The 24582-nt window shown below is 47.5% G+C and overlaps 2 pseudogenes; one reads left to right on the forward strand and one right to left on the reverse strand.

Annotated features, from left to right (window-relative positions):
- LOC140934210 (uncharacterized) overlaps positions 1-24582 on the forward strand; it is a 129491-nt pseudogene that overhangs the window by 50711 nt on the left and 54198 nt on the right.
- Positions 7621-24582, reverse strand: part of LOC140935915 (uncharacterized) — a 61212-nt pseudogene continuing 44250 nt past the window's right edge.

A 24582-nucleotide genomic window follows, 5' to 3' on the forward strand; every position in this document is an offset into this window, starting at 1 on the left:
TCTACCCTTCCCACATTCAACATGATAAAAGTTAATCCATATGACAATCGAGGAAAAATATCTAGAACTTCGTACAAAATCTGTGAATCGAAAAAATAATAGATACGTGTTCACCTACCTTGAAAACCGACCAAAATCTCGCCTATACATCGGAAACAAGAGACAAAAAGTGCTGAATATTTTACGAGACACTTCCAATATGGCTTCCGATACGCTGTCCACTTAAAAAAACTGTGTATGCCTCTTGAAAAGTCTTAAAAATATGCCTGAGAGCCTCGAAACGATGACTGATTCTGTCCGACTCCGTCCGCTATTTTGAAAATTTTTGATCACTGGGGCGATGTTTTGATTTGTTTGTTGATAAACATAAGCGCGCCTTCTCATTGTTTGAAAAGTGTCGCGTGACCACTTGGCCCTGTCCTTAAATTTAGGAATATTCCGGACTGATAAGTGATTGAAGCACACGTTCGACACATCTTGTATTGTACTTTTATTTTACCCTCCCTACCCACCCGCTTTCGGGTCGAAAGGTTTGTCGGTTGAGTGATAGTGTAGGTAGTCCTTTATTTTCCCGGTAGTCATTTCACGGAATAAACTTCTCATTGTGCCAAACAAAGGAATGTGGTTGTTCTTTGTGTTTTATGAGGCCATAGTAGCTAAGAGAATTATCAGTGAAGGCTCATATATTCTCTTAATCAAGGAACATTGTTTGCATTGGACATGATTTTAATAGAGAGATTTAGAATCACGTTTACGTCAAACGGAAAATTGGAATTTGCACCACGTGACCAACTTTTCCTTTACTGTTGTTTACTGTTCGTCAAGTTTACACAAAATTTAGTACACCATTTTTATTCTTTAGAATTTTTCTGAGTTGTTTCTTTTCGATTTTGAGGAATTCTCAACTTAAATCAGACGTTTGCCGTATTAAGCGAGGCTCAAAATCTCTCTACTATTTGGTTCCTAAGAAAATGCAGAGATAGTCAAACAGCCTATAATCAAGGACAGTTTCTTTTTTTTTTCTAAAACATTTATACTGTTTTGCAGTCAAGCATATGTAGGCCAGATTGTCTCACGTAACGTGATGCTAAACCTTTCTGTTTTATTAGTTATTTGGGGAATGTTCTTTTTCTTTTCAGTTCTTAACTCGGGTCGGTGGTCCAAAAGAATTCAGCTCTAGAAAAGATTGTCTACATTTGACAAATTGAAGCAAATGGAATATATCAATAGTTCAGCTGAAAAGGCGTGAATTCACTTTATAAATGACGTTTTCGCCGCCTCACTTTCGTGTTTGCGTATAAGCTCCCCATTCAATTGCAACCTACCGACCAAAGCACGCACACACTTAGAACACACAGGTTTTATGCAATATGCGAAAGCCAGCAATTGGAAATGTATTTATTTCATCGTGGAGGTAAAGGCATGGGAAGTTATATTGGCTTTGGGCGAGCCAACTGCTACAAAATTCACCAAGTTAGAAAGGGTTAAAAGTTAACGTGCGTAAGACCTGCAAACCACTATTCACCTCCCCTTCGGGGAATAGTTGCGCTGGATATTCCGAGTTTGGGTATCCAATCAGAGCTGGCGAAAAACACTATCCACTTAATTAGCATAAACTATAACAAGCAAAAACTTCAGTGTTATCGCGAGTCTTGCCAACCGAGTTTAAGAAATCAGGAGATCTTAGCACGGCGGCGCACCGGCGCGGCGCACCGCACTTATTTGCCGAATAGATGAGCCAAGAAAAAAAATCACCTATTTGGGATAAATTGTCAAAAGCGTGACGTTTTCATTAAAAAAAAAACAACAAATAAAAATTGTTAATTAACATCTCTTCAGGAAAGGTTGGGACGAAAAATTCACCTCAAATTACGACAAACCAGATAAAGACAGTCGGCAAGTCGGAGTTTAGGGAGGTGGTGGGAAACAGTCTTAACTAAGCGTTAAATAGCCAGAGAAAACAGCCGACATTTCGCGACGCCACCACCGGTTTCCCCGGGAAATGAGCGCAGAAATTCCATACTGATGCGCGACACTATCCAGATCTAAATAGTTCTTCAGAATAGTTAATAAATTCAACTAATCAGAAGCACTACCCAGATCTGGGTAGTGTCGCGTCATCAGTATGGAATTTCCGCGCTCGCTTCTCAGACGTCATTTTGCGGGGAAACCAGTGGTGGCTTCGCAAAATGTCGGCTGCTTTCTCAGGCTAAGAGTCAAAGGGTCGTCAGAACAGGCTGAATAGTTAGAAGGGCCGCACAAAACATATGATAAGTCTTTTATACAGAACTAAACACTTGAACACCACCTCAACACCGCTGATAACGGGAAATGCTTCGAAATAAAAAGAAATTATGATTCCATCTTCTCATCATAATATGTTTGTTTTACACAGTGACACCACAATAGTTTGAAGTAGACGTCCTGGCGTGTCATACCAAAGATAAAAAAAAAACATCTATAGTAAATAACTCTTTAATTATTTGCTTCAAACCACTTTCAAATAACGAGACGTTCTGTTAAACCTCTAATAATATACATGAAAAAATTTCTCGATTGTGATTGGCTAAGAGGAATGCAGTTTTTAGGTAACACAGTGCAGAAAAAAGGTAATTTAGTGCAGAAAAGAGTAACAAACGTGACATTCTGATTGGCTAAAAAACAAAGGAACTCACTGAGAGCCAATCAAATGCGCCATCTGAATGGCGCAAAATTTGGATCCGCTCCGGACCAGTTTCGAGGAAAAACCGCAATGGTTGGCGTTTGCAGCACATTTGCTTTTGCGACCGAACAACTGTAGAGGAGCTGAAAACCGCTCTAAAAACGAAAACACTGCGAAAAGCACTGGTTTTTGGCTCTCTTTTTGGAAGAATTGGTGCGTAGGTAAGGAAATTGCTGATGAAATAGAAAATTATGAGCCGGCTGAGCTTAACACTTTGCTCGAGCATTTCTACGCCGAAGTAAACAATACAAAAAAGGTGAAGATTATGAACCAGAAAGCCTTAAAGTAATGAAGGCATCGCTTGATAGACACTTAAAGAACAAAGGCTGCACCCTGTCCATTGTACGTGACCGAGAATTTAGTTCGTCCAAAGAGGCGTTGGAGGAAAAAGCAAAACAGCTTCGCTTGGCTGGCCGTGGTAAGCGCCCAAACAAAGCTCGACAAGTATCAGAGGAGGAAGAAGAAATTCTCTGCAAAAGCGGAAAACTCGAGGTAATAACCCAGAATCTTTATTTCAAACACATTGAACAATTCCATGAACTGTTCAGCCCGTTTCTGCAGCTTGCAAACTTTAAAAACATCGAGCAAAATGTTGTTTTGACTGCACGTGTGATGATATTTGCAGCATTTGAATAATTTATTTTTGCACGTAGTTTACGCGGGTTGACTCTCTATTAAAGAGATTTTAAAGCTATCTCGCAATTTTTTCATGAATATTATTAATAAGTAATCACATGATTTTTCTCGTGCAATTTGGAATAAATAAGCACTCGTAAATTTTTTCAAAGACCACAAATTGCACTCGCCCTACGGGCTCGTGCAATTTTGTTAGCCTTTGAAAAAATTTACTCGTGCTTATTTATTCCAAATTGCACTCGAAATCATGTGATTACCTGTACTAAAAGCATTCTAAGGATGGAAATAGAATACAACGCTGGTTACAAAGAGACGTTAACAGACGTTAAAATTCCTTATTCTGAGGCCATAAAAAGTAATGGTATTTACCCAAGCCCCTGGATTGCAAGAATGCCAAGTTTGATACTGGGGGCAAAAGGAATATCGTCTAAGCCAAGGTTCGATTATAACAGCTGTGCTTACACCAGCACTAACACTCTTTACTCAATTTCAAATTTACACTAACACTCTTTTTTTTGTGTCTTCGATACTTTCGATAGCTATATTTTCTACACTTAGCCAATTTCTTTCAGACTAATGTAAGTAAAAAATGTGAATAAGGATTTCCTTTCACAACACCATAAGTTGCACAAATCGTTAACTACGATGATCTTCTTTACACATTTATTTCTTCATTCCGCAGTTTCAATAAATGAAATTCATACATTCATTTCTTCACTAGTAAGAGAAATGCGATTCCCCAACAAAAACAACGACCTTCGGATAATGAATTAAAAAATCCTGAACCAAAAATATATATTAAACGCAGTCAAACAACTGAAGTCAATATAAAGCAAAAGAAAGGCATGAGCATTCTCACAGATCCACAATTTTGAATGGTAACAAGCGGCCTTAAGTTCGCCCACTATCACGAACAGTTTTGATTAAGGAGTGACATTCTTAAAAAAAAAAACTAAATAAAAACACAGAAAAGGATCCTTTGTATCCTTCCTTGTATCCTTTGTATCCTTCTGTCTGTCTGATTTTGAAAAAATAAAAGCATCTTACATCCTAATTAACGAATTTTCGAATTGAAGCCCTTTGCGAATTTTACACTAATTTAGACTAAAGATTGAGTGAGTAACTTGAGCCTCCGGAGCCGCAATCGTCACCAAAGTCGCTCTGAGAATACGATGTGTCAAAGCTTGCTTCATTAGCCTCTGTGATACTAATTTCATGGTCCGCCCTGCTGCATGAACTACGTCCTCCACCAATCATCATCACGGCTCCATTACCATCACTCCTGTCACACCAGAAGAACAGGTATAATCCCAGCCTTCAATGTTGCTGTTACTGCAGTGCACCTGATTGAAGCCTTCAGTGGATCTGAAGGGGCCACTATGGTAATTTACAGAACAACTTCCATGACATGTGTTGCTGTTCCAGGTGATGCTATATCTGAAGTTCCCGAAGCTGGTAATAAAGCTTCTAAAAGTTCTCCAACCAGTACAGCTACTCGTTTCGAGTATTCATGTGTTAGAACTGTCATCACTTCGAGAGACTTTGATATAATTACCTTGCACGAGCAAAAATGCAGGTGATATCATGTCATAGTTGTTAGATGCATTGGTTGCACTGTTCGGTCATACCACCAGTTACCACTGTTCTTCATCCAGTTTGCACTGTAAGCATTTGAATACTGTCCAGCTTCCATATTAGACACATGTCACAGTACAACTTTAAATGTTAAACGGAGTAATGTCAGAAACTACTTCATTATATAAACACCAATGAAATACCAAGTAAGCTTTCGCTCGAAAATATGTTACGTTCACACATGAAAATATATTTTCTCATCAACTGTGTCCCTGTTGGGAATTCGAAGGGAGTATTGACTGATAGTTAAACGTATAGTCACATTACAATGGTGCTTTACACTTTTGCTATGATCCGAATCAGCAATTTCTTTTTAAAGTTCCTCGACAGTTTAAGAGGGGAAAACCAATGTTTTGTTCTCAACCACTGATTAAATTGGCGACACTAGGTAAAAGGGGGAGTTGCTGGGCAAGTACTACATAGGCAAAGCAGCACAGTAAACAGAGCCAAATTAAATGGGAAAATAACCATTGATTGCAATGTCACCACCGGTTGAAAACCCCCCGACACATATAGCACTTTTTACGCCGCGTGAGGTCGCTAAGTGGAAAAGGCAGACCTACCTGACAGACCCACTGTCCCAGAGCTTAATTTTGAGGTAGGAGGCGTGAATTTTTTTAAAAGCCTGCTTGTCTTAGGAATTTTTTTTCTAGCTGAGGGCATATGACTTATTGTTTTTAGGTATCACCTCTTACAAGACTTTTTTTTAGACAAGTTTCCCTTGCAGGATTTTTTTTTTGGGAATAGTCACCCCACCTCCGGTTATTTCCAATGTTCCTTCCCTTATTAGAAGATCCACAGATTGTGACCATGACGATTTAACAAGCATTAATCCGATAAGGATATTAGGTGTTTGGGGACTGACATTATTAGTTTAAAGTCTAAATGCATTTGGTCGGCTTTTTCAGTCTATACTACTGTTTACAGCTGCTAAAAGTTTGAGTTGTCGGAGTCACCTTTGTCACCAAAAAGTAAACGAAATCGAAAAAACGAAACGAGAAATAGCCACATAGATTTCAACAACGAGTTAAAAATTTGCTTTGAATTCGTAACTTGACACTCGATTATGTGGTTCCCGCAAAATGGAGAAGAATACGCGCATGAATATCAATGCCATCAGTAGAAGTTCCTCCATTCAAACAGGGACTGCTGTAACAATCATCGAACTCTGAACCGTAGGGAAAAATACGTTGTCGGTGAGTCGTAATTTGAACAAGGAACTGAGTCTTAAGGAGGGCTATGTCATGGTGAGTTCAACTTCTCTTTTTTAAATCAAAGCTGAGTTAAAACTATCAATAAGTATTTCCCAGTCGTCTTTGCTCCTATATTTCCAACACTAAAGAGAAGATATCCAATGATTCTAACAAGAGGAAACAAAGCTTGATCGTTAATATTTGACAACACAGGAGTTTACCTTGAAAAAGTCGGCCCAAATTTTTTTCAAGTTGCCTTCCGTTTCCATCCTGGCCCTTGAAACGCGCATGCTCTCCAGCTAACATAACCCTTTGAATGCGGACACCCTCAGTAGCCGTATTAACGGAGTTTGACTGCGAACTGATTAATCATATTCTGTTTAACATTGGCGTCTCCTTTTGCATGCTGCTCTGGCGTAACTTTTCGCGACTCCCCGAAATGGAGAGCTTGCTCGCAGGCTAGGGTGAAGAAACTCGGTGTCTCACGAAAAGCAGGATAGGCTACACACTACTTTGCAAAATGTTCCTAATAACGCTTGGGTAAGATACGAAAGGTATCGAGAGGGAAAGCAGAACGAAAGAAATAAGTAAATGATAAAATAAAACGAGACGAGGTACGAGATGGGAAAAAAGAAAGGGAACTTTCACTCTGAAACATAACAAAGTGCACTTATGATCATTTGAGTTTTAATGTATTTAGCTCTAAAGTACTAATTGAGGACACTATTTTTACGTCTCCTGCTGGAGACGTTACCACCATTTTGCTTGCAGGGCATGCGCAAAAGAAGTACCTTTATTTCTCACATACTTTAAGACCCTGGGTATACGTCCGGCCTCACGATTAGAGCCCGCGACTTCCCGCTTTGCAGTCAAGCGCTCTGAGCTTATCCTGCAGCCGAGGTAGACAACTCGTGCAAGCAGATGCAAGCCGTTACGAATCATCTTTGGCATAAATGCCGTTTGATGATTTTAAAAGTAAATTGTTGAGTCCAATATTCCTCAAATCATCTGTTTCGTCTTTGTTGACCATTTAAAGGTACCGACACTTCCTCACGAAAAAAATTAAACGAAGTCCTAGGGAAAAATAAAAATCAGTTCGTACAATGGCCAGTATAACACGCACCATCATTTTCTTTTGTTTATTTGAAACTATTTTGCATTCACTGAAAGATATTGTTTCACGAATTAACATAAAACATGCAAAGAGAGGAGCTTTATCCTCTTTTGAGTGAAATCAGTCTATAAGAAATGCTTAACCTTTGCGGAAAATTGATCGACGTGGGTAACTCGTACAATGATGCAAGTCTATTAAACTAACCTACGACTGTATTTCTCATCACCATACCGTTTGTTCAAGTAACTAGAACTGACAAAAATTTGCATGCGCAAAATTAGTACTTTGTATGTTGAATACAACTCAGAACTCAACTCGGTCTACGACAATAAGCAACGATTAGGTTTTTTTCGCTTGGCCGGATCAGCGAATCCACAAATTCAACGAGTAAGAAGTAGTCTGGTAAGAATTCGCATTGTCTCCAAAATCCTGCTCTCCTGAATCTTCCCATTCTTCAAATGCTCCATAGTTATTCTCAGTGATACCAATACCATGATCTGCTCTGTTACAGCCACTTCCTCCTCCCCCGAACATCATCACTGAACCATCGCCAGTACTCCACTGACACCAGAACCCAATGCGGTTGCTTCCCTGGATGATGCCGCCACTACAGTGCGCTTGGCTAAACCCTGTCGTGGAACTATACCAACCACCAAAATACACTGAACAGCTTACAAGACATTGGTCATTAGACCAGATGTTACGATAGGTAAACCTCCCATAACTGGACAAAAATCCTCTTAGGGTTCTGTCACCTAAGCAATTAGAGTAAGTACGTAGAAGGGCGGAGTGAGAGCTACCGTCGCTTCGAGTGATCTTAATGTTATCTCCTTTGACTTTCCAAAACGCTTCCGATATCATGTCGTAGTTGCTTGAAGTGCTGGTAGGCGAGCCCTGTGACGACTGAATGTCATACCACCAGTAAGCATCATCTCGCATCCAGTTTTTAGAATCAGCGTTCGAAAACCGAGCAGCAAGCGTCCAGCCACCTCCTGACATGTCACAATAAACCTGTCGAACAACGTATATTTAAGTAAATATAAGTTGAACGGTTTTTATCCTGTTATTGTTTTCATTGTAATACCCGCACGGATTATCACGTAAACTTTGATTTTGTAATAACGTTGGATGCTTCTAAAGTCAGGTAGCATGTTGCGTATACCTATTGTTTAGAAACGAGTTGGTTTCTACTGACATCATTCAGTAGAGTAGGGTCACAACAACCTGTTTCGTTCTGTTTAAAGATACTACAACAATAACAGTACTTTTTTACTGGTGAACATAACTGACTTTGCTTTAAAAAATTCTAAAGGAACTGATAGGTGCATTTATTACACTGTTTTATTACGACATTCATAAATATATTGCTTAGCTAAGACTAACATCAGATTAATAAACAAGTAATTTTCTTTCCTTTGCCAAAATCCGAAAAGTATATCGCTGTTTGAAAGTTGGTAGGTGAGATAAATACAGGAACGCATTAGGTTCCACGCACAGTTTCAGTTCGATTTACACAGCTTTGATCAAAACATTCTCAGTTTCAGTAGTGAACATGGCCTACAACGTCGGTAACCAATCAGAGCGCAGCAAATTTTGTATCAACCAATCAGAATCAAGCATTTAGCCCATGTGACCAAATTGACGTCACAATGCCCATATTTGGGCATAGAAATTCACGTGACCCCATGGGAAAAAGAACACACACACACAAGGGTTAGATCCACATTCTTCACCTAGTTTTAATGAACAGACCGCGTAGAACCTGGTAACAAGCGGGACGCATGCGCAGTTCGGCCCCAGACGTTTGTCCTGCGCAGTCACGTGATTGGGATCGTAGGCACATGCGCAGACCGCCCATCGACTCCCCCGGTCCCCCGCATTCATAGGAGCCTATGTCCGCCTAGACCTACGGCGCATGCGCAAACACTCGAACGAAGCCCCAGACCCCTCGCATCACCGGAAGTCAATAAAACACACTGTATGGTAGTCAACATCATCCATCCACATCATCCACAAGTCTCGACAGTGCCCTAAGTTACATCCGGGACGTGTGTGACGTCCGAGTGACGTCACGCCCTTTTTTACATTAATACACATAATGAAGATAGGGTGTTTGCTTCCTGGCGGCAGACGTCATGAGCAATGGATGAGGCCATCGAATGTAGTGGTTGAAACTTAACCTTGACCATGGTTTGATTAAATGGAATTTAAACGTGGAAAAGATGTCTGAAACGAATCGGAAGGAGGGTGGTTAGAGCCAAGAAGCAAACTGAATGAGAAAAAGTCGACCATTGCCACGCACGAGGCGGTGGTTTATTGTCCAATGATTGACTGGAAAACAAAAAAGACTTAATTACAAAGTGGGACGTGTGTGACGCCCTCGTGGTGTCACGCCCGGGAAAGATTGTATACAAAACAATTCGATTAACATCCAGTCTTGGTTGAAGTTGAAATGCTCTAGGATCCAATGCGTTTCTAAGAAAAAGGGTTGAACAAATGGAGTAAACTGGACCATCCTTGATAATTGACAATACAAAGTTTGTGAGGGATGGGCCAGCTTTGGAAAATCATCACCCGTTGGAGGATCCAATGGGAATCTAATTGAATTGAAAACATAATCATGAACATCCAGCAGGGGTGGCGCCACCATGCAGACCTCCCCCTGCCGGGTGTTCAGAATTCCCAATCCATGCTGTCTATCATGGCACAGCCTCGACAGGGTTCATGGAGGGTGGACACGTGCCGTAAATAAATCCAGCACCGTTTACATACAAAATATAATTTCCCAGTCAGATTTTGGAGGGACCTCGAATATTGGTCCATCACCTGGGCAATGGCTGAAAAAGGAAAGGGAGATAAATGGCTCGCATGACAAAACGAGAATCTGAAAAAAATAAAAAACATGAAAATGGAAGGGGGACCCCTGATCCAGTGTACCACTGCACGATACTGCCGAGGAAACACCATGCAGCGGAGGTACCATGAACCCTGTGGGTACTGAGAATGGTATGCGAATCTACAAAAGAAATTAATAATAATGCTGTAAGCTCATGAGTAAGTAATTGATATCGTCTCGGAGCCGCTGGTTGTTCTTGAGGAAGAAATGCGTACCTAGAAAGCAGTGTGATTGCAGAATTGCATGAGATGTGGAACACTATGAATATGGTATCGTTGTTGCAAGGCAAGGATCCACCCCCATTGGTCCATAGTAGAAATTACATCTGAAACGTTTCATGAAGACGGATTACACATCGAACAGTACTATAATGACAACGCAATTGCACGGGTCTAATCCATCCTCCATACTGGTTTAACGTATAATGAAAGCCTACAAAGAGGTGGAAAGTCGAATCAAGGTGGGAATACTGGTACGAAAGAAACCGGATTGCAAAGGGCGGATCCATTGCGTATGATGACGTAACAGGCAATGCGTGCCTATGAAAAAAATTTAAACTAAAATTAATCCTCATCTAAAAAACCTAAGGCAGCCAAATCCGGTTCACCCACAGGACCCTGGCGCCGGAGAAACGAATTGATCCTAAACGTCATCCGCAGTGGAAAATCATCCCAGTCCCGATGGTTGGGGTCCCCATCCTGCACATACTGGACTATGTCATCTTCAGTGAGGGACCCCTCCCTATTGCCGGCAATAACGTCATCCATTGTCAAACCGTCCATCATCCTCTCACAATGGTTACACACCCCGCCATGAGTGGGATGGGCGACCCACTGATAAATATGACACACTGGCTGATTCTCCACAAAGTCCCAAGAATCTAATAAAAAAATGAAAATCAACACGAACAGGTTGGGACCCAGAACCGCGCGGCCCAATTGAGTCGAGCTCGTCGAGGGCAAAGACACAGGTGGACTGGCCACAGCACTGTTCGTAGAAACTCAAACCCCTTGAACACGTCTATGAATTAAAAAAAGGTATAAGGAAAAAAGGGACCCACACCCGAAAAAAATGAAAGCCATAAGACTCACCAGCCATGCGACGACGATGGACCTCATGATCCAGTTTCCGGGCAACAGGGTGGTCCCAGGGTAACGTTTTGGCCCAATCCCTCAACTCCTCATGAGTACAGCGTCTGAACAGGGCGTGCAGACATTCCTTTCCCATCGGGAGGCGGTCCAACATCTTCAACATCTCGAAGAGGATCGCGATTGGCACCGAGTACAGGACAATCGATTGCAGCGAGCTCACCATCTTGAACAGCGTGACTGAACAAAGTGGAATGAACCCACATCGAATGCGCGTGGGGTTTTACCGACGTGTTGAGAGAACGTGATTGGTGGAGAGGCATCACGTGGGGAGGACGTGACCGAAAGGACACTCTAGGGGGTACCCCCCATGGGTACACTTTTTAATCGATCTCGTGATGATCGTGTGATGTGTTTTCCACCAATCCTGCCCCTGGCCATGATCTCGTGATGATCATGTGAGGATGATGTCACCCCATCACGTGAGGCTAGCTACAAAAAGGAGTGACTCATTGCCTCACATTCGTTGCTTGCTCGTCGTCGTCATGAAATACCAAGGACTCGTCGACCCCGAAGACAAGCCGTTTGGCAACGTGTTGCCCTTCGAAGTCCAGATCAAGATTATGTTTTGGGTCGAGTGCTTTTACACCATGGATAAGCGAAAGAAGGTGGTGCGCGAGTTGAAGGGGTCACCTAAATGCAACCTGACAGGCTTCCCTCAACACCTGGGCGAGGACCGATGGTGGAACCAAGTGGTGGTTCGTTTACATGTGCCCCGGAAAAATGGCTGTCACCACTGCCACCGCCTCATGGATCACCGGTTATCGGTAAGGGGAACGGTGTTGTTGTTGTTTGTTTTGTTTTGGATGTTGGCTGAGCGTCTTTGTTTCTGGATTTCAGATTGGCATGATGGTGGAAATGGCGCGTCAACCTCCCAATCTCGACCACCTGTTGAACGAGGGCATTGCCTTTATCATTGACACGTTCAAGCATCGGATCCCCCAGTGTCCCCTTGGAAAACGCCCCGTCATGATAGGGAGAAGGAAACCTTCGTACGATACAGTGGACAAAGTCATGAAGAGACTGGACTTGATCCTGAATGTCATGTCAGCCATGCAATTTATTGTCATTGATATACCTCATTGAGATTAAAAAAACATGTGTTCTAGAGCCGTGTGTCTTAGTTGGTTTTGAATAAAGCTTCCAGGGTGGGATAGATCGCTGGGTCTTCTTCACGCGTGCCTACAATGGCGGTCTTGTCTTGGAGGGTGGGTAGCGCGATGTGGTCCTCGGTCATGCCTTCACAGGGTTGATAGTCTTAGGAGGTGGGATTCCACCAAGACCACTGTTCCATATCCACATCAAAGACATAGAGGGGTTTGCCTAAGAGCTGGGCCATGACCACACTCCAGCCTGTCCCACCCAATAGATGCTTGCGCAACTCGTCAAAATAGCCCACGGCCAAGACCAAGGACGCTGGCTGGATCACGTGATAATTCCGCTGGATATACTGGAGGCTGATGGGATGATGCACTTGTCGACCCAATCGAAACGCGGCCTGGGTAACGGTGGGGGTAGCGGCGTCCAACTCCGATTGCGTCAAGGGCGCGAGGGACTTGGCTCGAGGGTGACAGGGTGGGATGAGGACCACACACGCATGCCCATACATCTGACATAATCGTTCCACGTTCCACGTGCGTGTCCACGCCTTTAGCACCCCCCGTGTAAATAGTCAGCGGCATGGTCTATCGAAAAAAAAAAAAATGAAACACAGTGTTTAGGGTGAGACAACGGAGTCCAAGCCCATAGGGTAGGCAGTTCATCATCATCATCAGCGTACAGCTCAAGAGACCCACTTCGTGGAGCGCCATGATCACTTACCTTGGATGGGAGAGGGCTGTGATGAATGAGATGGCCTTCGATCCACGGCTGGTTTTATAATGGAACCCATGGGCTCTGATTGGCGGAGCGTCCGATCACACCACCCTCACGAGTTTAAGGGCTCAGATCGGATTGGTGGAGACCAAGATCCTATGAGGATCTCGAGATGCAGAGAAATGGGCTATAAAAGGCAGGCCAGACGTGCACCCAAATCATTCCGCCCAGACATGGAACGTCAAGCCACTCAACCTGCCGCGGTGCCCTCAGGACGCAAACGACGCCGAGTGAGTAGTAGTAAGAAAGCCCCAGACATGAAAGCCACCCGGGAACTCGAGATGACTCTGATCGGTTTGCCCCGAGCTGAAGCGGAGGAAGTTCAAGCATCAGCCGTAGAAAGGAAAGCCACCCAAACCCCCACCAGTGGACTCGCGATCGCCCTGAACGCCCTGCCCCGAGCAGACCCGCCACCCACACCTTCCCCCACCGTCTCACCCGACCCATCGGTGAAAGCCTTGATGGAAGGAACCTTGAAAGACTATGAGGAAGAGTGTCTAGAGGAAGGGACGTGTCAGGCTGATCCTGCCAAGGAAGTCGGGGAATGGGACATCCAGGACCTTGACCAGATGGACACCCAGTTGAACAAGCTCCTGTATGAAACGTGCCCCTTTCATCCTTGTGAATACATCTATTGCGTCAACCCCCAGACCCAATTTGGCCAATTAAGGTTCAAGTGCCCCCAAGAAGGATGTCCCGTGTATTTGTTTGAAGATAGTCGGGAAGTGATGATGGAGACATTGAAAGAAGACACGCACCCTCAAGTCCGTGCCCGATTGCAACGAGGGGAGCTCAAGTGCAAATGTGGGTTCGTCCCTAGGATGAAATTGAGCCGGACCAGCAAGAATTACCAGAAAGTGTTTTTCAGTTGTGGGAGCTTTTTCCCAGGCCAAGACCCCTGTGGCTACTTTCAATGGCTCCATGGCCCCCTGTGGTGCCCCCGAGAGACAGCGCAACCCACACTGAGACGATGGGTCCATGACAATGGGAAGGCGCCCGTAAAACCATGGGGCATTCCTGCAGTCCCCCTGCTGAAAAACCCTGAGATCCAAACCAGAGAGGTTCTACCTATCCCCCTTTTGAAAGGAAAAGGTCATGAGATGGAGACATCCCCACCCTGGGAGATGAACTTTGTGGAGAGGAATAGGCCGTGGTTCAATCAGTTTGGGGAAGCCGCCCAAGCCAAGGAGCGAGCCTTTGAGAGCAGGCGCCATTTGCATAAGAACTTTGGTAGCTCGTGTTTGTTTTGAAAAAAAGTCATGTAGGTGTGTGAAAAAAACTATTAAAGACAGAGATTGGCTAGGATCGTGTGTCAGTGTCTTGATGTCGTTGACACGCGCTTACGAAGATCCCCAAGCACCTGGGGCTTTGGGCGGGGTCCAACCCTTTGCCCAAGCCCATAAATTGAAAACCCCGCAAGCGCAACGGATTCTCCAATCGGTGTTGAGTTATACCCTCCACAAACCCCGACGGACGCGGTTTCCCACTGCGCCCACGTTGGTCTTTGACCGAGACGAACAATGGCAGATGGATTTGGTCGACATGCAAAAACTCCGTCGATGGAATCAGGGGAACAACTATTTGTTGACGGTGATCGACGTCCTGTCCAAGTATGCCTGGGCCGTCCCCAACAAATCCAAAAGCAGCACGGAAATGATCCGAGGGTTGGAAAGGATTCGTCGACAAGCCTCGCCGCGACGACCGCTCCGCGTGCAGACGGATCAAGGCAAAGAATTTTTGAATAAAAAGGTGCAAGCCTGGTTCAAGCAACAGGGGTGGCATCATTTTTACACGTTTGGGGATAGCAAGGCCTCCGTGGTGGAACGATGGCATCGCACGTTGAAACAACGCATGTACCGTTATTTCACCGCCCACAATACGTTACGGTACGTGGACGTGTTACAACCCTTGATTCATACCTACAATCACACCCAGCATCGCAGTATTGGGATGGCCCCACATCAAGTCACCCCCAAAACGGTCCCGGACGTGTGGGACAGACTCTACGGCTCGCGTTTGGAGCAAACGACCCCACCACCCCAATGTCGCGTAGGGGATCGGGTGCGTCTCAATAAGAAACATCGTCCCTTCAAAAAAGGGTATTTGCCCGGGTGGACGGAAGAAGTGTTTGTGGTCACGCACGTTCGTCGTCATCCGATCGTCACTTATCGACTCAGTGAATGGGACGGTACACCTATAAAAGGCACGTTTTACGAACCCGATGTTCAAAAAGTGCAAGTGTCGGACGACTCGTTATTTCGGGTCGAAAAAGTGTTGAAACGCCAAGGACGCCGGGTGTTGGTTCGGTGGAAAGGGTGGCCTGCCAAGTACGATAGTTGGATTCCCACGCAACATGGTCCGCGTCAAAATAACGCCTCGAAAAAGAAAAAAGCGGGTGCGGTTTCTCGATGAGGTGCAGGCGGACTCCAGCCGACCGCGAGCCAGTTACACCCCCACGCCCACCAGTGACGCCGACGTGCTGAAATTCATTCAGAAGAAAGCGGCCGAACAACGGCAAACCCAACCGTGGTGGGAAAAGTTGGCCAGTCCGACCAAGCAGCAATGGGCGTACGCCAATGCTTACCATCGAGCCGAAGAGTATGCCTAGAAACGAGGGGCCTTGCGTTCCCCATCCAAGAAAAAACAACAACGCCGACGCGCGGGTCGTCATCCTCCCATGCGCAAGAAGAAACCCCCTAAACCCAAGACTTGCATGACCCTGATGGAATTGGCCCGGGCCTTTCCCAACATTGCCCAGCAAGTGTGTTTTCATCCCAAACAATCGACCTTCAATTCCGTGGTAGGACGCGTCCCTCGCAGCAAACAGAAAGTGGCCCAATGGCTATAAAAGGACCCTACCCCATGGTCAAAGGGACCACTCCTCCTCAGGATGAACGAGATTAAACGCCTGACGCTGGTCAGCGATCCCACCAACGAGTTTCCCAACAATGCCAACAACAGTTTCAAGGTGCGATTGCCCGAACGGCTGTTGTTACCGGGCGCGGGGTGGCATGCCTCGTTGATGTCCCTGACCGTGCCGGATCAAGGACAGAGCAATGCCGTCATTGCCACGGATCCTCATACCAAAGTCATCCAATTCAGTGTGACGTACTTGACGCGCAAATATGTGCTAGGAGAGTATCGACGTGTCAGTTTCAAGACCAAGGAGTACTATGTGGAATTGGAAGAAATCATGAGTACCAAACATCCTGTGACCTCGGGGAACCTGTTTTGGCAACGAGCGATGCAAGAAGTGCACAACACGACCATGGAGAAACTGATGTACGAAACAAGATTATGCCAAGACCTTTGATGCGGATGAACGACCCCTGGTCAGTGTGAAAAAGAACTGGATGCCCATGATGACCTGGAAAGACAATGCCCTGATTTTGCATGCAGTGCCTAAAGGAGAGTTGCTAAACGGCAACAAGACCAAAGCCACAAGCGCCTTTTCCCTGGATCTAGGGGTAGCGGAAAAGTTTGGCTTCATCGAACAACCCCAAGGTGTGGTAGGGCATGTGCTGGGCCCCAATCTCCAATTCACTTGCCCCACCGTCACCTATGATGGCCAAACACCCCCCAAGGATCCCTCGAATCGAACGGACTATTATTGGGAAGGAGCGCATTATGCCGGGACGCAACCCTCGGATTTGACCAGGGATGTGATGGATCAAATGTTTTTGGTGAAAAATAAGAGGCTTCATCTGTCCAGGATGGTGGAATGGCAGTTTAACAACCTGAATGCCTCCTTTGAAAAAGTGGTGGGGACCCGCAAACGCACCGTCATGGTCTATTCGGATCTCGTGGAATCCACCGTGGTGGGGAGTGGCAAGTTCCCCCTGTTGCGGGAAGTGCAATTGTTGAGAACCGGCGATGGGGAAAGTACGTCGGAACCCCTACACCATCAATGGATCAAAGTGCGAGGACAACAGATGGATATCTTGGAAGTGGAGATTGCCAATACCAGTGGACCCCTGGCCGTGTTACCCCCGGGCAAAACCCTGGTGACCATCGGTCTCAAACAGCTATAAAAAGCCACCCACGCCTCGCGAGGGACCAAAAAGCACCTCGACGTGAACCGACCAAATGCGAGGAGGCAGTTTAACGCGGTACCACACGCCTGTGGTCACCTCACAAGAAGGTCAGGGTTTGGCCGAAGAGTTGATCAAACTCGCGGGACCCCTGATCGTGCAGCAAGCTCAAGCGGGACTGCGAGATATTCAACGAGGCAAGAGTGCCGCGGAGACGTGGGCGGATCGACGTGCGCAACTCACCCGCGGGTTGAAACGGAAAGCCCCCGCCATGGCTTGGGCGGCCGGCAAACACAAAGCCAAACGCACCGCCCAAAATACCTATAAAAGAGCCACGCAACGTGTACGGGACATCTTTGGACTGTGAAAACAAGATGGTACGCGTGGGTGGTTTTCTCAAAACGCAAAATCGCATTCGACGGCAACGTGCCCGTGGACGGTTCATCTCGCCGTACCAACTCGGGGGCACGATCTTTGGCAAGTCGACGACGGCGCGCTATCCCTTGATGCATACCTCCTCCCGCCTGTTGGACCCCCTCTCCATGGAAAAGAGGATGCTTCGACAAGTTCGCCAAATGAAAGGGGGCACGATTTTTGGCTTGTCCACTCGCATGCGCATGGGGGATCCCAGGCAGGTGTTGTGGGCCAACCAAGAAAAAGCCAGGAGGCAACGCTGGCTCCAGCAACGAATGAGAAAGGGTATAAAAAGGGGACGACGTTGAACCCCAGGGACAGACCGCATCATGTCGCTCCAACTGTTTGACGTACCCGATGTGGATTATCGGTAGGAAGCCTCACGGGAGGTGGAGTTTCAACCCGCCTTGACGAGCATCCAGCCCATCACGTTCTCCATCCCGGGCTCCGACGATTATTACGATACCAATTCCCTCCGATTCAAAGTCAAAGTCCGTTTGACCAATCCAGCCGCGGGGTATACAGGCTTGGATGCAGGGCTGCTCATCTCCGATGGCAACGAATCGAGACATGTGTACTGCATCAACAATTTTGGACACACCATCTTTCGAGATATCACCCTGAGCATGAATGGGGTCCTCATGACGGAACAGAGCAACACCTACCATTACAGAGCCTACCTAGAAACCCTCTTGAACTACAACCGAGAAGAAGGTGCCACCAAGTTAGCCCCTCAAGGATGGGTCAATCAGCTGAATGTGGTGAATGTCATGGGAGCCACCGCCGCCAATTCAGATGTCCCCACGGACGCCAATTGGAGTGGCAATACAGAATTGAGAGCCCTGACTAGCCGGTTGCTGACTGAACATTGGCACACCTTCCTCATCCGCCCCCATTTGCCACCCCTCAAGACAGGCAAACTATTGGTCCCCAATGTCCAGATGGACTTTGAACTCTTCCTCAACCCCAACACCGTCTACTTGATGGGCACCCCCAACAAAGGCACCTTGGTGGCGAAAAAATTTCCAGCCATTCACCCAGAAGACATCAAAGTCACCTTGCTGATGAGAAAAGTGACCTTGAATGCCAGTGTCTATGTCAGACTGCAGAAAGAAAGACAACTGGGCAAACAGATTGCCCGCTACCCTGTGGTGCGGAGCGAAATCCGTACCTTTTCCTTCGATGGACGAACCACCCAGTGGGAACAAGACAATGTGTTTGTGGGTCGATTTCCTGACCGAGTGATGGTCGGATTATTGCATTCCAATGCCTTCCATGGCGACCTACAACGAAACCCCTTTGCCTTTGAAAAGTTTGGTGTCACCCAGATACGTCAGACCTTGAATGGAGAGGAATACCCTTACAGAACCCTGCAACTGACTGGAGATCAAGCCTATGAAGATCTACTGGGGTACGATCGATTTCTACAAGCCATGGGTGCCTACAATGAAGACAAGATTCCCATGCTGCTGCCTGGTGATTGGGGACAAGGCAAGAACTGCACGTTGTTCCTGTTCAACAATGTGCCCAGTGGAAAAGCCGATGATCCTCAGTATCGCAACCCCCGTCAATCGGGCAATGTGCGACTGATCATTGATTTTGCAGCGGCTGTCGGTCACAACATCACCGTGTTGGTCTGGAGCGAGTATGAAAACATGTATGAGATCAATCACATGGGAGGTATACAGTACAACATCAACGGCTGAAGTGGTGTCAGAAGACAGAAGACACCGGTCATGGAGTTTGTGGCGCTCAGTGATAGGGTGTTGTGAACGTTGGCCCTAGAAGATCCCACCTTGCGACGCGTGTTTCACGGCGTGTACCCCGCCGACCAGTTACCCCGTTCACCCCCCAAGAGTGTCCGTCAAGCCTACATTGTCAACACCGATCCGGCGGGAGAGCCGGGACAACATTGGTTGGGCCTGTGGACGGAACAGAACAAGTGCGAGGTCTTTGACAGTTATGGACTGCCCCTGCACGTGTACACCCACCCGGACCTGCACCAATGGTGGAGTCAATGGAAGCACCTGATCCGCAGTGACCAGACGTTGCAAGCCCTGGATAGTCAGACCTGTGGCCATTATGCGTTATTTTTCCTGAAAGCCCGTGCCCAAGGCAAGTCCTATCAAGACTTTTTGGGGCAATGGAGTTGCGACAATTTAGTGTTGAATGATCAGAAAGTGGCCGAGCAGTTGAAATGGGTGATTAAACAGGAAGTACAAGATGAAGTCGATGCCCGCCCAGAGGGAGGGCAAAAGAATGTGAGCCGCCAGGCCTTTATGCTTTGTAATCCTTGTGAGTGTTAAAAATAAAAAACACCATAAAACGAGATGTGCTGTGAAAGAGTGGTCATTTGAAATCTCATCATGATTACGCGAGGGGATGTCCAGCGTGTGATTGACGCCTTCATGATAGAAGAAACCTTGTATTGGTGGTCCCACCCCATTGAACGGTGAACACCGTCCAAGGGGTGGATGCCTGGGATGGGTATCATTGGTTGATGGCCCGCCAACTGGCGCAAGACCAGGACTGGGTCGCTCTCAAACAGTACATGGACACCATGAAAGAAACGCATTTAAGGGAGACGATGGAAGGACTGATTCAGTTTGAGTCGACGTCCCCGCGTGCCCTCTCCACCGTCCCCCGATTCCTCTCCTCCGTCGGAGGACGAGGATGAAGATGATGACGACGATGATCGACGGCGAGGCTTAAGGCGACGGTTGGATTTGCTGAATGAAGATGCTCAAGAACGGGCTCGAGGGAGACGCATTCGCAACATCACGCATACCAATACCGTCACCACCGTGTATGAAGAGGGAGGCCGACCGTCGGTACGTCGCACGTCGACGCGAACCTCCAGCCCAAGTCCACCCCCTGCACCACCCCGCCGAGGCCGTGGCCGTGGCCGTGGCCGAGCCCGTGGACGGGGTCGACGCCCGTGAACAAAAAGATATAAAAACAGGGTCCTTCCTTCGACTGTCCCAAAACCATGTGTGGCCAATGTCGAAGCGGGATGGCCCCTAGACGCAAACGCAAACGCACCACGACCCGACGTCGATCCCCCGCCAAACGACGAAGGGGTCAAGTAGGGGGTGTCGGGCCCGGCCTGCCAATCGGGATTCTCAAAGCTGGGTATGGGATCACCAAAGCCATTGGGGATCATCAAACCAAGCGTGCCATTGCCATTGGCGAAAAACGCCGACGAGAAGTGGCATCCGGCAAACGAAAACGCTATGCGGGGGAATCGTTTAATTGTTCCATCATGTGAAAAAAATAGTGTAAAAGACAAGAGGCGTGTATTTCGTTGGACAGACAAGGGATTATCATGCATTGTGGTCCACGACGACGACGAATACGACGCCGACAGCAACGAGGGGGTATTCTCCCGCTCCTCCTCCCTATTGCCGTCGGTGCAGCCATCGCCTTGAAAAAAAAGAAAAAAGTGGGCAAGACCACGGCAGCACAAATGGCAGCGAATCAACGACGGGTCCAGCGGATGTTAGGTCGAACGGGTTGGGGCGGATTTAAAACACTGAGAAAGCTATAAAAGACACGCCAGGTGGGGGCCAAGACATTATTGGAGAATGGTCCGTGGACCCAATGGACGCCGACACCGTTATGTCCCCCGAAAACGACGCCGTCGACGTGGTTTGCAACGCGGAGGTAGGCTACCGCTGTTGGCAATGGCTCTCTCGCCTTTGTGGCTCAGGAAATACAAACCCAGGGTCCGTCTTCGTCGACCGGACTAGACCTCCTCGCAAGGCCATTACGATGACGTTAGAGTGGACGGAGGAGATCGAGGCCGCGTTGTGTCAACGATGTCGACGTCATATGCAACGGCATTATCATGGGGAACTGTGTCGTTCATGTGGGGCCCAATTTACCATAAATAGAGCGGGGTCGTGGCCATTCCTCAACCTTCAGCATGGCGTGGCGCATGGAACGTCAAGCCCCGTTCTTGAAAAGTGTCTTACAAGAAGCCAATCAACATAAACGACAAGAATTGTTGCGGAAGGCGAATGCGGATCAGATCAATGCCATCAGTGAATTGGTGATGAACACGCTCCGTGACACGGTGCCCCGTTCTCGACATACCATCACGTTGCTCAAACCTCATGCCCAGAGTTTACGCGCCATGGCCAAACCCGCGCATTCGGTGAAACGACGACGCGCCATCATGATGGCTCAAACAGGCGGTGCCCTCTGGCCTGAACTCTACCGATATTATAAACGTTGCATGCGCTGAAGGAGACCTGTCAGTTGCATCATGGAACCCGAGATGGTGAGCACCACGGTGGACAACGCCCCTGCTTTTTTACAATTAAAAGAAAAGTATAAACAAGAATTGGTGGAAGATACTCGCTTGAGTAAAGCCGCGGATTTGGCGGCCAAACAACATGTGCTCCTGACCAGTGAGGTCCCGGATGCCTGGAAACGACCGCAACTCAAAGCCGTGAGCCGTCAATTACGCCATTGGACCAAAAAAGTGCGCCAACCCTTTGGAGCGCCAGCGGGGGGTGTGACCGCCGCAGGGGCCGCCACGCCCGGCGAGGATGATGATTTTGAGGCGGGGCCTATGCAAACGTGGTTCACGCAGTTGGTCAAGGCCACCAAAGGTATAAAACAAGGGTCCACGCCGGCTGGACCCAGAAAACCACCTGTCCCGCCTAAACCGAACATCACCCCCAGTGCTAAAAAGAAACTCAAGTTTACGCCCCAAGTGAGCAGCGCGGAGTTGGCACACGAGTTGCCCTTTTCAGAGGAGCCTGGCACAGAACCCTGGGATACCCCCAGTGAACGGGTGGACTCCATCAAGAAAGCGGTCAAGCGCGGGATTCGCAAAAAAGCCGCCGGGGTCGCCAAAAAGAAAGCCACCAGTCTGGCCAAGAAAGCCTTGGATTGGAAATCGTGGAAAACCCCGTGATGGGACGGAGACGTCGTGCTACGACTGCCTCCCGTGCCCGACCGAGGCGACGACGACGATTGCAACGCGGGGGCAAGTTATTTGATGTGCAAAACCTCCTCAACGAGACGGGCATTGAATTTCATTGGCCCGGCTATCAGTACATGGGCCCTGGCACCCATTTGAAAAAACGTTTGGCCCGTGGGGATCCCGGCATCAACCGGTTAGACAGGATTGCGAAAGTGCATGACATGGACTATGATAAAGCCAAGACCTTGAAAGATAAATGGGTGGCGGATCGCAAGCTGATTGCCAAGATTGATCAACTCCCTGGCCGCAAAACCCTGACGGAGCGTATTGTGAGACGCATTATGAAAACCAAACTGAGATTGGGCATGTAATTAATTTGAACACAGTCATAACAAGATTGAATGATATAATCACATGTTTTAATAAACTCACATTGTTCTTACAAATATTGCTGCAATTGTTGTAACGCGTTTGAACGAGTCGATTGTACAGGGTCCTCTTCAGGCTCGGACTCGGTCCAGTCCAACGGCAACCACGGGAGGGGGAAAGGACGTTCCAAATGCTCGGCCAATCGTTGATTTTGTAGGGTCGCCATCCGCTTCTGATATTTTTCTTTCTGCAACGCTCTCCACCCCTCCTCCCCCAAGGCTCGTCGTTTCTCGTCCAGGAGTTGTCGCCGCCGCGCATTCACGCGTTCTTTGTACGCCTCGAAGGTCCCCTCCTCCTTCATTTTCGCCATCCAATTTTTTTGGGCTTGTTCGTTCCTGCGTTTCACTTGGGTGCGTCGCTCCTCGGACATGCCATAGTAGCGTCGCATGCCCTCCTGGACCTTTTTGGCCTTGAAGGCCTCGTACTCCCCGTTCGCCTTCATCCGCGCCATACGTTCGTGGTAGCGTCGACGGTGAAGGGCTTTCACTTTCTCGATGCCGTTCACGGACGCATATTGTCGTTGCCGATACCGTTTTTGTTGAAGCTTATTTCTCTCGGGGTCCCTCTTTTTGCGTGGTTGGCTCGATCCGGGCGTATCCATACTGCAATTCGAGTAATCGAGCGGCACACACGTCCGCCAACGCTCGTAATTTTCGAAATGGACTCTCGGTTCTCTGTCGAGCCCTGGCACGTCGGTCCCGCTGCTGTTGCGCAATCTGCTCGCGGTGCCGGTGGTAGTAGTCCCGGTTCAATAAACGTACATAGGCCGCGTTTTTGGTTCGATACCGTAGACAGGCCAGTCGGTTGGCTTCTCGGGCTTGGGCTTCCTGTTCGGGTGTCGGAGCTGGTTTAGGCGGTTTGGGTGGTTTCACCTTTTTCTGGGCCGCCCGCCGTTCACGTTTCTGCTGCAACAATCTCTCTTTGTTCTTTACGTACCACGCGTGTTTCAACTCTCTCGTTTTCTCAGGATCTTTGTTGGGCATCTCGAACTCATACTGACGTCTGTTCTGAACGACAGACTTTATCTAGGGGATTCTCCGCCAATCACGGATCTCGGTCCAGGCCTAGAGGAGATGGAAGGAGTCTGTACCCATGGGGGGGACCACCCCTGATCTTCCTCCTGTCAATCAAACCCCCTCACCTGACTCTCACCTGAGTTGGGTCCACCAATCCCAGCACAGGAGAGATCACGTGAGAAGGTCTATAAAAGTCCACGTCCAGCGCGGGAAATTTCAAATTTGTTGCCGCTGTCATGGCGGAGGCGTATCCATTCAGTGAGGACGAAGAGGGGGATGCTCTATTGGACCGCGCCTATGACCGGTGGGAACAGTTGGGAGGGGCTACCGCCCGTGGCCCTCTCTTTCAATTCACCATGCAACCCATCGGTCGACGACGCCGCTGGCGTGATGTGGTGGAGCGGGCGCAATTCAATGCACAATTACGGCAATTGCGGGATCCTGTCCCTGGGGATAACATTGGTATGGCTTTGACCGAAGCATTACACCAAGCCATTGAAAGAGAACTGGGCCGCGAGCAGCGACCCGCCCATCATTTTG

This window comes from Porites lutea, chromosome 4 (genome assembly GCF_958299795.1).
Source record: "Porites lutea chromosome 4, jaPorLute2.1, whole genome shotgun sequence".
In the NCBI taxonomy this organism is placed as follows: Eukaryota; Metazoa; Cnidaria; class Anthozoa; order Scleractinia; family Poritidae; genus Porites; species Porites lutea.